Source organism: Ursus maritimus, unplaced genomic scaffold (assembly GCF_017311325.1).
Source record: "Ursus maritimus isolate PB19 unplaced genomic scaffold, ASM1731132v1 scaffold_15, whole genome shotgun sequence".
NCBI lineage: Eukaryota > Metazoa > Chordata > Mammalia > Carnivora > Ursidae > Ursus > Ursus maritimus.
Genome location: NW_024423897.1, coordinates 40519365 through 40538203, shown reverse-complemented (window position 1 = coordinate 40538203; position 18839 = coordinate 40519365).

Here is an 18839-nt window from a genome sequence, read left to right as displayed (position 1 = left end):
ATCAAAGTGAATGGATTAGTAATCTAATTACAGTAATGGCATCCCATCATATTCATAGTTTTACTACACTCAAGGGGAGGGGATTACATAGGGTACATATATCAGGGGGCAGAAACCTGGGACGTTTTAGAATTCTGCCTAGCACAGATCACTCTCCCAAATTTGATCCAAACATTATAAACCTCCCTTCTTCTAGGCTTTAACTTAGTAACATTGTACGGTGACAGATGGTAACTACACTTATCGGGGTGAGCACTGCATAATGTAGAGAATTGTCAAATCACTACAATGTGCAGCAGAAACTAATATAACGTTGTATGTCAACTGTACTCCAATAAAAACAAAAATTTAAAAACAGCAATGTAATGGATGTGGTTTTAATATCCAGGTACATGCGTTGTAAGTACATTTCAAGTGTAAAAGCTAAAGTGTATTTTGTCTATTTGAATATAGTACATTTTAGCTGTGCTGATGTTTCCATACTTGAATTTCTCAATTCCTATTCTGTGCCAAACTGTTCGAGAACTTGAGTATGAAAAAATACTTGCATTTATTTTAAAATTGTGTGTGATAAATATTTTAATGTTACACTTTTTATACTAATTTAATGTATTTTAATATATTTAATTATTGACAGATTGAGATTTCATTCTGCTTTAAAAGCAAATAGATTGACCTGTACTAATGAACAATGCACACGGCGGCTTAACTACAGTATTGAACTTCTAAGCATTTAAGGGATTGGAAATACCTTACTCAATCAATGATGCTCAAGCTTTAGGGAAGGGAGCTAAAGTGCCATGGGTGCCTCAAAATAGCAGAAAAATCTAATCACTCTTTGGGGTCTCTGAGAGTGAGAAACTTAGGATCGGTCCAGCATGAGTAATAAATTCTTTCTCTGACTTTTAATCTTATGCTCACTTTCTAGATGCCAGTGGGAGAATCTATGCAGCAAGAAATATTTTCTAGCATTATGGCAGGAACCCAAATAATATTAGCTGAAATGTGGAATTGTCCCCCCATTGGGACTGGGAGGCCAAGCAAGGGAAAGCCTCATGTATTATAGCATCTCCTGTGATAGTTTTTAGAATTTGGTGTGTCACATTACAAATCTCACCTGGTGGCAGTCTACTGAGATGACATATGGCCACAGCAGATGCTTAGCTGCAACTTGACCTGGAACTGAAAGTTCATTGTAAAGATAAGTGATATTGGCACTCCTCTATAGAGTAGGTAACCTGACTAAAAATATATCTACTTATTATTCATAAAGGGTAATCATAGACTTTCTAAATATGCATGTTGTTTTTAACAACAAAGCTTAAATGATTTCTATTGTTCACATAAGGTAATTGATCCCCATTAAACAAAATTAATTTTCACATTTAATTATGTTTATAACCTAGTTTTCTAATATTCAAAATATCATTTAAGAAACAATGTAACAGGGGCGCCTGGGTGGCACAGCGGTTAAGCGTCTGCCTTCAGCTCAGGGTGTGATCCCGGCATTCTGGGATCGAGCCCCACATCAGGCTCCTCCGCTATGAGCCTGCTTCTTCCTCTCCCACTTCCCCTGCTTGTGTTTCCTCTCTCGCTGGCTGTCTCTCTCTCTGTCGAATAAATAAATAAAATCTTAAAAAAAAAAAAAAGAAACAATGTAACAAATAGTATTTATATTCTCAAGCTACTCTGCTCTCTTCAGTCAAGTTATAATTTAAAACAATGCAAGTTAATGATAATATAAATATATAGTTGTTTTTCTAGCACAGTGAATTGCTATAAAATAAACTACTGGTAAAAAGTACTTAGTATAGTCAAGTTAATTAATTATTATAAGAACTTTTGGTTCCTCCCTTGGCTTGTAAATATAAATAATATTAGGTTTTATTAAACATTATTTCACTTCAAGTCATATATCTTGCATTCTTTGTAAGGTATATCCAGCACTGTTCAGAATTCACATAAGTTTTAGCTTTGATTAGGATGCAATTCAATCTCTCAAGTAAAATACAGAGAAGCTGTAATTTATTGCATCTAGCACAGCCCTGTTACATAACATGTATTCTTTCAGATTATCTACTGTTGTGAGTTCTTGAGGTCGTAAATCCTCTGTGCCATCTGAATTCCATTATTATGGATTATTTCCTGCCATGTTTAAATGTCTGTGTGTATGCTTTTTGCAACTGTTTTGCTGGGTTGTTTGTTTGTTCTGTTTTGTTTGTTTTTTTGCTTGTTTTCTCTCTGTAGTGAGATTCTTCCATTTCTGTTATCTGTTGTTGAGAAACAAGCCATGTCAGGAAATATTGGTTTAAAATAACAAATTACTATTCCTCATGATCTTGTGGGTGGACAGTGCTCAACTGCATGGTTCTTGCCTGATGGTTCTGGTCAGACGGTAATAGATATTCAGACTTCATAATCCTAAGAAACCTAGATTTCAATTTTTTTCAGGAAACATTTTTAATTTTGGCCACAAATTGCCACACAAAGGCATCTTGTCACCTCCTTCAACAGATATATGATTGTTAACCTCCTTCGTAATATAGGATTCATTCTTTGTATATGGTATGATACCATTTTTTTTTTTCCTTATTGGAATCCATCTCTTCCAGGATGGTTTGTTGAAGATATTTTTTTCTCTCATTGAGTTGCTTTGGAACATTTTTCAGAAATTAATTGAACATGCAAGTGTGTTTCTTCATTCCCCATTCCACTGAATTAATCTACATGTCTGTTCTTGTCAGGTCTACCATATTGTCAAGTATAGTTTACATCAAGTGATTAAATCAGGCACTGGGGGCCCTGAAACACTGTTGTTTTTCAAGTAGATTTGCACTATTCCAGGTTCATTACCTCTCCATACAAATTTTAAAATCAGCTTCTTAAGTTTTACAAAAAAGCACATTGTATTTGACTGGGATTACTTTGAAACTATACATCCATATGCAAATATAGGTATCTTAGCAATACAGAGTCATCGAATGCATGAACATTGTATATCTCTCCATTAATTAAGGTCTTCTTTAATTTTTTTCCACCATTTTTTAATTGTACTTGTTTTTTCTTTCATTGAAACTAGAAATAAATGGATTATTTAAAAGCTTTACATTTGTGATGACATTTTATTTTATTTTATTTTTTATTTTTTTTTAAATATTTTATTTATTTATTCGACAGAGATAGAGACAGCCAGCAAGAGAGGGAACACAAGCAAGGGGAGTGGGAGAGGAAGAAGCGGGCTCATCACGGAGGAGCCTGATGTGGGGCTCGATCCCATAACGCCGGGATCACGCCCTGAGCCGAAGGCAGACGCTTAACCGCTGTGCTACCCAGGCGCCCCTGATAACATTTTAAATTATACTTTTTAAAATTCTATTTTCCCTTTGTTTGGTTTTCTTAATAGAACACAACTGAATTTTATATACTGACCTTGTATCTGCAATCTTGTTAAATTTATTTATTATATCTATGGACATTTTTTCAATACCTTAGCATTTGCTATGTCATCTACAAAAATTATATTATTATTTCTTCTTTTCCTATCTGTATGCCTTTTTATTCTATTTTTCCCCTTCTTGCATTGGCTAGGGCCTCTATTATAATGCTGATTAGAAATAATGAAAGATCATTCTGGCCTTGCTTCTCTTCTTGGGAGAAACATGTTTGGTCCAATGTTTGGTTCCACTTACTAGGGTTATAGTTGTAGGGTTTTTTTAGATATTATTTATTATATCAAGGAAATCCCTTTCATTCTCTTACAGAAATCTGTTCTCATGAATTGGTACTGAATTTTATGCAAGGCTTTCAGTATCTATTAAGACATCATATTTTTTTGTTTTAATCTGTAAATGTGATAAATTGTATTGCTTGTTCTTCAAATGTAAAACCAAGTTGTATTGCACAGATAAAATAAATACCATGGTATGTAATGTTTTTATAAATTGTACTATTTGCTATGCTGAAATATTTAAGGCTATATATTAATCATTAATAACTAACATTTAATTAAGTACTATTAATATATAAGGATGATATATTAATATTAATGCATTAATATACTGTCATATATACATATATAGTTATAGACTGTTTAGTCTAGGGTTTTTGAATTTTATTATTTCTAATCTAATTTTTATTTAGTTGGTATTCTCTATTGTTTATTTTATCGATATCTGCTCTTATCTTTTCTATATCATTTATTCTTTTTTTTTAATAATGATTTTTTATTATATTATGTTAGTTCTAATCTTCCTTTTTTCTAAGACATTAATTTTGTGGTATATACACTTTTTTCTTCTGAGACTCTGCAGCTGTAACCCAAAATTTAGGTAAGTTGCATTTCTATTATCATTTAGGCCCAAATAAGTTCTGTTGTCCTTGTCATTTTATATTTGACACCTGTAAACCATTAGAATGGTTTCCTAGTTTCCAAACATTTGGATTTTTTAAAGATATCTTTCTTTTTTTATTGATAATATAAGTTATCCAAGGCCAGAGAATGCATGTGTACATGCCACTGCCATGTTTAATTAATCTTAGTGAATATTAAGGTCCATTATAGTGAATGTTTCATGAATATGCATACTGCAGGTTTTAAATGTAGCACTGTGCCAGAAAATTAGATTAAGTTGGTTAAATATATATATATGTATATATACATATATATATATATCTGCATTCTTGTCTTGTTGATATAAAAAAATATTTTAATTTTAGAACAGTTTTAGACTTGCAGAAAAATTATAAAAAGAGTATAGAAAGTTTCTGTGGACCTAGTACTCAGTTTCTCCTATTATTAATATTTTAAATTAGTATGCTCCATTTATTAAACAATTAATGAACCAATATTGCTATACTATTATTAACTAAAATATGTAGTTTACTCCAAACCCTTTAGTTTTTACCTAATGCCTTTTTTTTTATGTTTCAGGATCTCATCCAAGATACCACATTGCAATTAATTGTGATGTCTCCTTAGGTTCCTTTAAACTGTGATAATTTCGTAGATTGTCCTCATTTTGGCTGACCTGTACAGTTTTTAGGACCGTTCAAGTATTGCAATTTCTCTGATATTTTTGTTGTATTTGACTGGAGCTATGAGGTTAGAGGAGGAAGTCCAGGAAGATAAAGTGCCACTTCATCACATCATAACAAGGGTATATACTATCAACATGAGTTATCATTATTCATGTTGGCATTTGCTAATTTTCTTCACTCTGCAATTATTCCCCCCCTCCCCCCACTTCCTATTCTGTACTTTTGGAAAGTACGGCAATCTGCACTTAGGAAGTGGGGACTTATGCACAGCCTCCTTTAAGGCAGTATATGTATGTACATTATTTGAAACTTTTGTGCACATAAGATTTGCTTATTCTCCCCCATTTATTTTATATTTAAATAATTTATTTGTATCAGTATGGACTCATGGATATTATTTTTATTTGGCGTTATTATTCAATATTACTTTATTTTTATGCTCTACAATGTTGGGAGTTCTCTCAGCTGCACCACGTATCTTTGCCATATTCCCATAAATGTGTGTGGGTGGGTAAGTGGACTTTTTTATAACATGTTCCAGAATCATCTTTTATATTTTGTGTATTATGGGCACCAATACTAGATCAGCCATTTCTCCAAGGAGGCTTGGCTCCTTTTATTGGAGAACAGCATCTGAAATCAAGATATTGTTGCTGGGGTGCTTGTTATTACTGGAATGTCTTTGCTTTTAGGCTCTTTCAGCTGAAAGAGCAATGAAATACATGCCTGTGTACTATTGTGTACCTTCACTTATCTGTACTTCTATGTGTAACCACCTGTATCTATATTAAGCTAAGCATAAATTCATTCTGATGTCTCCAACTAGAATTCATTACCGCATGGACCATTTTAGCCTCTTGCCTATGCTTACGTGTAAATTTCTACTCCAACAATGAAAAATTTAGCTTCCACCATATGGCATCAGGTTACACAATTTTCAGTCTTGCACGCATAAACGAAGTATCAATATCGCTGACCTATACCCTCAAGGGAAACAACTTCTCAGCGACCATACAGGACTCATGTACAGTTCATTCTGCCTTTGGATTTAGGACTCCACTCCTTTCTGAAGTTACTTAGGTCAGCACTATGCTCCTGACCCCATTCACTGAGGTTGTTTCATATATTTGTACTACAGTTAGAATGGCTTGTCTCTTTTTACATTTCTTCCTGGTGCTCTAACTCCTTTAAGTGATTTATTTCAATTGCATACATTAAGGTTTATTCCTTGTACCGTAAAGTTCTGTAGTTTTGCCAAATGCATAATGCCATGTATCTACCATTACAGTACCACACAGAGTGGTTTCACTGCTCTGAAAATCGCAGGTGCTTCACTTGTTCAACACTTCACCTCCACCCCAAACCTATGCCACCATAATATTTTTACCTTTGTTATAGTTTCACCTTTCCCAGAATCTCCTATTATTAGAATCTATTATATGTAAGCTTTTCAGACTGGCTTCTTTCACTTAGTAATATGCATTTAAATTTACCCATGTCTTTTCGTGGTTTGATGGCTCATTTCTTTTTGTTACCGAACAGTATTCTACTGAATGTTTTGTCTATTCTATTGAAGAGCATCTCGAGTGCCTCCGCTTTGGAGATCATGAATAACAGTGCTCTAAAAATTCAAAAGGAGTTTTTCTTGTGGCTATAAGTCCTCAAATTAGTTGGATAAATATGAGCATGTTTTGCTGGATTACATGGTAAGACTATATTTATCTTTGTAAGAAACTGTCAAACTGTCTTCCAAGTTGAAACCATTTTGCCTTCCCTGGCAGCAATGGAAGAGGGTCCCATTGCTCTGCATTCTCCCTGGCAATTGGTAGTGTCCGTTTTTTAGACCTCAGCTATTCTAATAGGCGTGCATCTCATTAATTTTCAATCTACTGGTTCTATCTGTTAATGAAAAAGGATTAATTGAATTTTAAATATAATTATAGGTCGAAGTATTTCTAATTGTCAGCTTTTGCGACTAATATATTTTGAATTCTATTGCTAGGTACAATTGACCCTTGAACAACCAGGTTTGAACTTCCTGGGTCCACTTATATGTGAATTTTTTTTCAATAGATACAGTACAGTACTGTAAAAAATGTATTTTCTCTTCCTTATGATTTCCTTAATAACATTTTATTTTCTGTAGCTTATTGTAAGAGACAGTATATAATACATATAACATGAAAAATATGTGTTAATCAACTGTTTGTGTAATTGATAAGGCTTCCAGTCAACAGTAGGCTGTTAGTAGTTAAGTTACACACCGATGTTTGAATGCATGGGGGTCAGCACCCCAACCCCTGCATTGTTCAAGTGCCAACTATATAAATTCATTTAGAATTATTTTACTTCTTTGCTTTTTGTTTTCTATTTGTCTTATTTTTTCCTTTTTCCACCTTTCCTGGTTTCATTGGATTAAGTAACTTTAATTTTACATTTTACCATTTCTATGGTTTTAGCATTATTGTTGAAAATTGCTATAGGGATTACAATATCCTTATTCTTTTTACAATCTACCATCAGTAAATATTATTGCACTTCATGTGGTATAATGTCAATCTTACAACCTCATGCCTCATCTTAACCCTCTCCCATAACTTTTCTCTCGTCATACATGTTTGCTCCTACTACTGTTATAAGCCTTAAAATTCACTGTTACTATTTTCCTTTAAGCAGTCATTTCTTTTTAATAAAAATATAAAGTGAAAACATATTTTCATATTTACTTGCATATTCACCATTTCCACTGTCTGTGGAACGGAATTTCAACTTACTATAAATTTCTTTCAGCCATTATAACTTCTTTTAAGTATATCTGTGCTACAGGTCTCCTGGTGGTGAATCTCTCAACTCTGGCTTGTCTCAAGTATTTATTTATTTTTCCTCATTTTTGAAGGATTATTTTCCACGAATATAGTTTTAGGTTGAATTTTCAAACACGTCTTCTGGCACTTTCATACTTCATTGTCTATAGCATGTATTGTTTCAGGAGAGAAATAAATAGTATTTCTTATCATATCTCATAGTCACCTTTCTTTTTAATATATGTATTTTTTAGATGTTTTTAATATTTTATTTTTTTGTATTCAGTGACTTGACTATAATGTGCCTAGTTATGGTGTCCTTCGATTTGTATTCTGCTAGACTGTTAGTAAGCTTCTTGAATCCACGGGTTGATATTTTCACCAAATTTGGAACATTTTCAGCTATTATTTCTTTAAATATTCTTTCCTTCTCTAACGTACCATGAATCCAAATACATAGATGTAAGATTGCTTGATATCACTAAGCATTTCTCTCTCTGTTTTCTTTCATTTGGATAGTTTCTCTTGATCTGCCCTCAGGTTTACTGATCTTTAGTATCAAATTTACTATTTAGCCCACTCAGTGAATTCTTCATTTTAGATACTGACTTTTCCAAATTTTTATTTGATTAGTTTCTATAGTCTTAATTTCTCTACTAAAATTCCCTATTTTTTTCTCACATTATATTCATTTATTTCTTACTCTTTACCATATTTATATGGTCATTTTAAATCTGTTGATGCTAATTTCAACAACTGTGCATCTCTAGCTATGTGTCTATTGACTACTTTTTCCTTCTTTATGGGTCCCATTATTCTGTTTTGCATACCTTGTAATGTTTTTATTGTATGGTAGACATTGTAAATACTATAATGTCGGAATAAATTTTATTGTCCTCCTTCAAGAATTATTAAGGTTCTTCTTGGGATGTCACTTCATTAATTTAATAATGGGTCAGCTTTATCTTTTAGATATTTGTTTTTAACTTCAGTAGGACAGGCCTATTAGACTCTAGGTATGGCCTTTCAGGGATTTAACCAAATCCCTGTGGTGTTCAAATAGGTCTCCTGAGTGCTTTTTGGAATTCTGACATAACCCAGTATACTATGTAGTTTCTACTGCCTCAGAATAACTCTTCTGTCAGACTCATGGAGATTCACACTGCATATTCAGCATATATTATATGGCCAAAAACTTAAGAAGACTCCTATACAAATTTATGGATCTTCTCTGTTCAACATCCTCCTTCTGGTATCCTGTCAAACAAATTCCAGACCACCTTGAGGCCATGAACTCTAATCTCTCCTTTCTCAATATTTCAAAGTCTCTGTATTCAACCTTAGCATCACTGTCCTACACTGCAGTCTGGAAAGTACCTCCAGGCAAAGTGCCAGGATCTCTTTAATCACCCTTTTTAAACTATGATATCATAGAATAATTCTCCTTAGGTCCAATATCTGAAAACATTTCTTTGGTGTATATATATATATGTTGGCAGGAGAGCTAGTCTGGTAATCTGGTGCCAATTACTCCATCATAGCCAGAAGCAAAAATCCCATAGTGACAATTTGAGACAAATTTTGTAATTCCAATTTGAGAGAACTGAATTTTAGAAAATTTAACTATGTCATCCAGCATTAGAAATAATCATTACTGCAGTGTTACACACTCTGGTGGATCCATTGCCCAAGCTAACCATTAAAAGAATATGCTCCTGCTTCAGTTAGATGTGTTCACATCAGCTTCTTAGAGTCTTATTATAAAGCACTGGTGACAAATGTATGCCCTTTAAAACACTGTGTTATAATCCAGTGAATTGGGTATGGAAGATCAGTTAGAAATGGCACCTTAGTGACATAACATCTTGTTTAAGGTTAATATGCCTATAAATTTTTGGTATGTGTTTAGAATAAAAATACACATTTCAGAGTAAGAATATGCTTAATTTAATTACTCCTGATTTTAGTATCATATCTACATGAATGATACAAGCACAATAAAATAATCAGAGGAAAGAGGAAAAAATACACACTGCCACAGTCTCAAGTATACCAGATTTAAGTCTGTTAGATTATGAATTGCATCCATTGCCATTATTATAGAAATCATTAATTCTTTCAGATGGAGAAGGAATTGAAAAATGGAATAGGACAAAGCAAGCATTCTGAGGTTGAACAATGATGTATATAGACACATTAGATGCATACTAAAGTATATTACTAGACAGAGAAACTGACAAATAACAATCAGACAGAAAAATGGAATGTGTCTAACAGGCATGTCAACTCTAGTTCTAGATGGAGAGACAAATGAAGTAGATCAAGCACATGCATACAGATATTCACTGAAGATACAGTCCTATAGACACAGACCTTGGTCCTGCTTTACGCATCACTGCCACACACATTACATGCACATATATTGAGGTGTTCTGAGAGAAGCTAACATCTTTAAATAAAATCAATTCACTTAGGTTTTTTTAAATTAATTTTTTTAAATTATTATCTGCTCCACCACAAAATGGTCATAAAGGAAATGGGATAGCCTTCAGGCATAGAGGAAGCAGCACATGAGTGGGTAAGAGCAGAATTTTTTCACTTTGAGGTCTGGGTCTACATCTTTTTGGCTACGGACCCTTCAACCAGTCACTTAATACCTCGAACTCTCTCATTTAAAAATAGGTGTTTAATAGGTACTATAAAATAAAACCTATTTTTATATAATATCTAAGATTATATCAAATATCTAAGGTATAAATCACAGAGTATACACATAGTAACCATTTGTTAAATGTATCTTAGCATATCTTAAAAACATGTCATCTACGAACAAACTATTTTTTTCAAAGTTGATTGTAATATACATCAGAAATACCATATTAAAACCCTTTATTTCAGGGGATGAATTCTCCAACAATTATATATATTTTGGACCTTATCTATATGAGGCAGTATTTATTTTTACAGCTCTCCTAGTTTTTTTAAATATTTTATTTAGGTATTTTTAGAGAGAGAGAGCACATGCACAATCAGGGAAGAGAATGAGAGAGAATCCCAAGCAGACTCCCTGCTGAGTGTGGAGACTGGCCCAGGGCTCCATCTCACAGCCCTGAGATCATGACCCGAGCCAAAATCAAGAGTTAACCAACTGCACCACCCAGGCACCTGTGACCTAGTTTTAATTATACACAATTAGTTTCTACTTTCAAGATAGCCATATAGTGGTTTTTGATACTACTACTTAGAGCATGCTCTTTGAAAATATTTTAAAAGCAACTTACTTAAAATTTTGATATCCATACCCACCTTTACAAGAAGAAAAATATTCTACCTTTTCTAAAATTGAATTAAGAGGACAAAGACAGTAATGGAAGCCTCTTATCAGCCTCCAAAATGTTACTGCTACAGAAAATACCTTTACCAACTCCATAATTTCCAAACCTAATGAGATTCTGGGGGTGAAGGAGGATATTCCCTCTGCTTCCAAATTCAAGAGGAGAGAAAATATCTATCACTTGAACTTGAATAGAAGAAAAGAAAAAACAAGAAACATCTCTCATAGAGGGATGCATAAAGGTCCCCTGTGTTCAAAACTGTAATGAGATGAAGTGATGGAGAAAGTGGAGTATACAGCTGTGGGAGGTGTGAAACAACTACATTTATACAGCAAATATTGGTGTGATAGAAAATATTGATGTGGTCAAAATGCCAGTGTCATTGTTAAAAACAAAAACAACTCATTTACGTCAAACTAGGAGCCATAAATTCAGAGTACATAGACAAATTAAATCTTTTAAAAGACCAATCTAGTCCAGCACTTGCATGTTATAAACGCTCAATAAAGTCACATTTTAATCTGACTGACTTGGGTGTGAAGAATGAATGTATAGTACTACATAAAATGTGAAGTTTTAGGGGGTAAAACTGAAATGACCCTCTATAAAAAGAATCGGGAACAAATAATCCTTTCAGACTATTTTTTATTTCTCTTACCTACTATTTAGATGTTTACGTATTTCAAAATGTTTTAATCCACACACACAGGCACACGCACACACACTGTTTAAAAATTTGATTACTTAAAGCTTTCTGTGAAATACAAAGAAAAACAGGGACTGTTTTAATTTCTATTTTATAGAATATAAAACTGAAATTTAAAGAGATTAAGGGATTGGCTCGTTTTCATAGAACAGTAATCAATAAAGCATTCGCAAAAAACAGTCCCCCAAGTCTGTTTTTGTTTTGTCTATTACTACAGAATGGAGAGATGTTCATAAAGAATTCACTGCCTAGTGTATGAAGACAGATCTTTTCTACCCCATTATTTCATGGTCATAATACTATGTGTCGGGGCACCTGGGTAGCACAGTCGTTAGGCGGCTGCCTTCGGCTCAGGGTGTGAGCCCAGCGTTCTGGGATCGAGTCCCACATCCGGCTCCTCCGCTGGGAGCCTGCTTCTTCCTCTCCCACTCCCCCTGCCTGTGTTCCCTCTCTCGCCAGCTATCTCTGTCAAATAAATAAATAAATAAATAATCTTTAAAAAAAAATAATACTATGCGTCTGTCAGAAAAGATAAATTTCTCTAATGAGACATCCCATGTAAGCTATTGGAATTTCCAGTTAAGTACCAAGTCAGGTCAATAATCCACTGGTGAATTTCGTATTAGGATCAGTCTTCTCAATGCTCCCAGGGGTTTTTATGAAAAAAGATCCTGAGCACGGCAATACCTTCCATGGCACAGAGCCCTTAACTCCATTTGGCTTTTTCTTACCACCGCAATTCAGGTAGAGTGAACCGACATGGAGATGCTTGCCTCATGATGCTAACTTTGCAATTCTCACTTTCAGCCTGCTCTTTGTTTTATATTTGGTAGTAATTTTAAAGAATCTCAGAGATGTTTTATAGAATGAAGAAGACAGTGTGAGTATAGTAAGTGTTTTTTGTTTTGTTTTGTTTTTAATATATACCTTTTCCTTTGGTGTAAAGTTTCTCCCATCTACTTCTCAGGTTATGCAGGGTACATGTGGACGATATGTTTAGTGAAGAGAAACTTCCTAAATGACAAAGCCAGTTATTTTCAGAATTTATATACTTTACTACATTTGAAAATATAATTCTAGTGAAAACTCAGCCAATATAAATGAGCATACAGATCCACTCGGATCAATTCTGTAAGTTTATTTTTAGCAGCATGTTGGTTTTTAAACATTCTTCACTTTCAACTCAGAGCAGAAAGAAAAAGACACCAAGGGAAGAACCTAGAACATTTTTCAGCATGCCTGAACATACAGTTTTGAAAATCCTTGGTATTTTCTAGACTCTTAGAATGCCTTTACTTAAAAAGGCAGTGAATATACATGGAAGTTGCTATACTGATTCAGCTTCTGTTTTTTCCATCCCACAGTTGAATCATTTGTGGGTGGCTGAGGGGATTGAATGAAGTATATAACTCCCATATGCAAATTAAGGAGGAGGTAGGGGAGTGTCCAATAAATGCACACCTACAGTTGCAAAATCCCAAAACTTGCCTTTGCAAGTCCTAATAATAGCACATTCCCTTCCCCTGTGGATTTTGGCAGGCAAGTAAAATAAATGACCAATAATAGTATGCACAAAGGAGATAGGTATGTCAGAGAAGAAAAGCATGTCTAGAATGGAAAACAAGTTGGAAAACACAGAGGTAGTGGAGGACAGACCCGACCGGAGTCATCTGTACCTCAATGGAAACTTTATTTCTTTAATTTGGATAAGTTCCAAAAAGTGAAAGTATTTTTTACATCCTTCTTTGGCTCTGAGTAAATAGTTAGATACCATTTACCTAAGCACACTGAGCCAGATGAAAAAGAATCCACAGGCTTATAAAACCAAAGTGGTCTCTTCTTCAAATATAAAGCCTCTGGTGACGGCCAGTGTTGTTTGCTTTCTGAGAATTGCAGGTTAAATGAATTAGACAGTTAATGGAATCTAATTTCTCTAGAGGCAGATAACTTCCAGAGAAAACCTCAACCAAAGATGAAAAAATTCCACCTCCCGAATCCATTAAAATAGCTTAATCTAAATTATTATCCTTCAAACTTTGCAAAAGTAGTTTTGGGCAAAATCAGAAAATATTAAGCCATTCACTAATTCAGGCTGTATCCTTGAGGAAAAGTGTCTTTACCTGACTAATGTCAGGATTTGACACTGGGTCCACAATGAGCCAGGGAATCAATATCACATTAACTAACCTATAAATAAGTGATTGTTTATTTACAAAGCATACCTATAGCCTGTGTAACTAATCCTTACTCTCCTAATAGTACAGCTATACTAATCATAGTATAACCATGAATAAAGACAGTAAGGTCTCACGTAATGCCACAGCTATAGCATTGGTATTAACAGCCTCGATTCCTCCAATCAATATATTGAAATTGTATTTCACCTTTCTGCCCAGTATAGGTTAAGAATTTAATGACCTCTTTAGGTGCTTTCCAATATTGTATCTCTCTAAATAACTATTCGTGAATAAGATTATTCATATAGATGATCAAAATCATTCAGATTGCTTAATATTTGCCAATATCTTAGAGAAAGACCTATCTCCTTTTTATTTAAATGAGACTATTTCAGAAATGAAAAATATTTGTAGAAGCTGTTTTTTAAGAGGTAACAATATAAAACTATTATCCAGTTGAAATGTCTAACATTCAGTTTCACAGCCCATAATGGGCAAATTTCATGCCAGCTTGCTGGACTAGACCTGCTTTCTAGTCCTGCTTTCAGTCTTTTGTTGACCACATACAATAATAAAATTCAAAATGGGGCTAAAGAGGTGAATGCATAAATGTATTTAGATCATCTTACTATCTAAATTAGTTCTAGGATAGTGATTTTTTTCACATATATAATTAGTTAGAAAAGATAACCCCACAATTTTCAGCATCCCTCATCCCATTCTAAACCTGGAAATAAAAGTCTCTCATTTCTATTTTTCTATTACAAGGCATTGTGGGGGACAATTAAGCATTAATTAGTTGACTTCCTACATTTGACTTGGATAAGATTTAGTCAAATTAAAACAAACAAACAAACGTAAGTCAGGGATCTAGAATGAAAGATACATGTATGTCCCCAGATACAGCTCTCAGAGCCCAACATCACTGCTGATATACCCTTAATACCATGCTGAGGTCAGCTGTAATAACTCTGCAAGCTAAACCGAAATGCCTAAAGACAACATTTAAATTCAGCCCAAGGTATTACACTGCCCCAATAATTTCAGTAGGAAAAATACTTTACTGCACAGGGATATGAAAAGGAACAAGGGAAAATCATAGTTAGGAACTGCATTAGTCTGCTCAGTCTGAGACAACAACATGCCACAGACTAGGTGGTTTACAACAGGAATTTATTTGCTCACAGTTCTGGAGGCTGACAGTCCAAGATTAAGGTGCCAGCACAATCCAGTTCTGCTGAGAGTTTTCTTCCTTTCTTGTAGGCAACTGCCATCTCACTGTGTCCTTATATAATGCCTTCTTTGGGTATTCATGGAGAGTGAAAGAGAGAGACAAAGAGAGAGGGGTGGGAGTGCTCTGGTAGTTCCAGAAAGGACACTAATCTTATCAGATCAGAGACCCATCTTTGTGACTATTTAACCTTACTTCCTTAGGGGCCCCATCTCCAAATACAGCCAAACTGGGGGTTAGGGATTCAACATGTGAATTTAAAGGGGACATAAATATTCAGTTCATAACAGGAACTCCATCACTTTTGTCCAGAGACATCTGCTGGGGAGAAGGGAAAAGTGGTTGTCTTGAATTACGGAGCTTGTCTCTTTGAAAAGCGTGAAATACCTAAGTATTTATGCTGCATTGAATGAAACTAGCCTACTCTAGAAAATAATATTCCCTATATATCAAACTCTCACTTCAGGCTACATTGAAGATAAAGTGTAACTCACATCACTATACAAATGTTAGGAAATTTCCAAATAATCACCCATTTTAATCTGGTCTGACTTTTCCAGGCAGCTCACATCAGTGTATATTTTTATATGACTTTTGGACCACTGATTTTTCTTACCTTGCAGAATGTATAACTGAGTCACTGAGTTAAGCCAAAAAATTAAAAATGTGAATGTAAAAATTTCTAATAAAGAAAATGACTGAATGTGTAAATTATTTGAAATTGCACCATGGTCTTTGTTTTTTACTTTGCATAAAGAAATTAAGGCAGTCATAATATATTAAACAGAATACGTTTTACCAATAACCTTAGAGACAGTTTAGGAGAGCCATCGAAAGAATGATCCAGAGTGGGCACTTTAAGAGAGTATATACAGATACTTTCTACCAGTGATATAACAATGGAGATAAATCTCGAACTGGAATTCAAGAACTTATTTTTTGAGATCCTCAAATTAACTGCACAATCTTTTAAATAAACATGATATATATAAATATATAAAATAAATGGCATATATACTACTGAGAGTATTAATGAATGTGACTATACAGTCTATAACTAGACTGAGCTAGGATGTTACAGTATATATGCAGAGTTTGTACATAGGTATGTCCACCACTCTGTATGAGTTTCCTTATCTAAAAAAGAAGATGGCCATATTAGCTACTTCATAGGGTTATTGTCATAAATAAGTGAAGTAATACATTTAAAATAAAAATAATGCTTAGCGTGTAGGAGGTCCTAAATTAAGGTTCAGTATAATCATAAGGATCCGTATAATGATCATGTCCCTAACCATGTTACTAATGACCGTCATTCACCACCACCTCCAACATTATCATCATCATCATCTTCACCACAACTGGAAGAGGTGATTTCAGTCTCTGGAACTTGGCTTTGGATACCAAGTAGTTTCACTGGATATATCACAGCCTGATAAGAAAAGAACGGAGGTGAATTTAATAGGCAAATAATCCTCTCTTGTCATGTGAGGCCAAATGGTCTCATGTGCCGTTGCGCCAATGAAGATTTCACAGTCACTTCAGAAGATGTTCTGAGTGTGCTGAGTCAACTCTTGGCACATGGTAGTATTAAAGAGTCATTCCCGCTCTCCTTACTCGATTAAAAATAGTAAGCGTAGGAATTTATGCCTAGTTTTTGGCCTGTATTTATGTGATGATAACTTTAAAGTAGTAGTATTTAACCCTGAAAATTTAATGAGAAAAGTTTCACTTTAAAGGGGGAACAGTTTACCACATAAACATAAAAAAAATATTTTAATAATAGAAGAGGATCACTCAGCAAGAAAGAAGCTTTCTTCTTCTTGCCCTGTATGCTGAGAGAGAGAAAAAGAACATTTTTTTCTACAAATATGTTGAATTTTTCCTTTACAAGGACTTCATTTTGAGGCTCACTCTAAGGAAAATGCTTTGGAATCATCATTCCAGGAAACACGTTCATGAAGGTGAACCCAGTCCTTTATGTGGCAGTACCATAGGAACTGTTCTACAATCTGGGCCCCTGTTTATCTGCGCTGACTGAAGAGAGTGGCTTTGATTTTAGGTTCACAATCTCTCTCCTTTCTTTTCCCCTGGTTAGATGCATAGCTCTTTAAAATAAAGAGTTTTGGATATCCGCCTGTTTCCATGATTGACAGGCTGATAAAAGCATTGGCTTGTCAATGGGCCTTAAGTTCTCTGGGCCACATGTTTTTTACTGGCAAAGTGAATGAGTGTGTCTTAGATGTCTCCTGAGGCTCTAACAGTTGATGATTCTATATATTACAGAAAAATTACAGTGTCATAATATGAACCATGAACATACATATTGGTTTTTGATTATTCTGGATACCAACGTTATTTAGTAGAATAAATCTCAAAATAAGAACCAAAAAGGCAAAACGTAAGCCTAAGAATATGCAGGAAGGGCAATCTCCAGGACACATCTGTCTTCACGTTAATGAACTTACTGTCATGAACTTAGAGATATTTTAAGTAATTTTTTCTAATTCCATAAAAGTTAACAAAATATAACAGGGGAGTTATTGTGAGTCTGAATCCTAACACTACCAAGAAAAGCAATACATAAACGTGTGTACCATACATCTATCTCCCGTAAGAGTCTTCAGATACTAGCTTAATTAAAGTAAATATTATCCTATTCTTACTTTATAAATGTTTAGTGTACTGTTGAATCTTAATAAATATTTAATAATATTAGGAACCAACGGAGTGACAAAGTCATTTTCCTTTTATAGATACAGCTTTTTAACTGAAGGAAAGGAACTTTATCTATAAAGGCCAAATGTTCTATAACTAGAGTACTCGGAACCCATAATCTTGAAGAGACCTCCTAGCAGTATCTACATTAGCATTTAAATGGAGCAATATTTTTTTCAAACCAGTACCTCTGTTGAAATAATACGGTAGATTAACACAAAACAATCTGTTGAGCTATGATGTGACATTTTTCAATAAAATACATAAACTGCTTCTAAAAGTTGCCCAGAATAGATTTAATCCATTTCTTGTACTCAATTTTAATTCCAACTAAACTTTCTATTTCTCACTCAAGGAAAACCCCGTCAAAGCTCTTCTCGGTTAGAGCTAGTAAAACTGACATGTATCTGTACTTCTACATAAGACTGCATATATATGTAACTATAAATCAATCTATGCAGCCTCTTTAACCGAAACTGGTATTAGCAGGAAGGGGGAGGGGGGTTTGAAGACCAAAATCAGATATGCTTTTGACAATGAACTTGAAGCTTTCTATGGAAAACTAAAGTGACCTTTTTCTTTATTTGTAGTTTTTTGTATACAAATGTTATTCGAAACCCTCACCTGATTGAATCTCTTCCCTAGCTGTTCTAGTTAGCTGGAATTGCATATGTTTATTTTGAGGCATAACCCAGAGTTTGGGTTGCCTTTGTATACCATGTATACTGTGAAGTAGGAAAGTTCCTTCATGATTGAGAAAGGGTATGCTCGTGTGCAAAAGAAAGTGTACTGGGGCACCTGGCTGGCACAGTCCATTGGGTGGCTGACCCT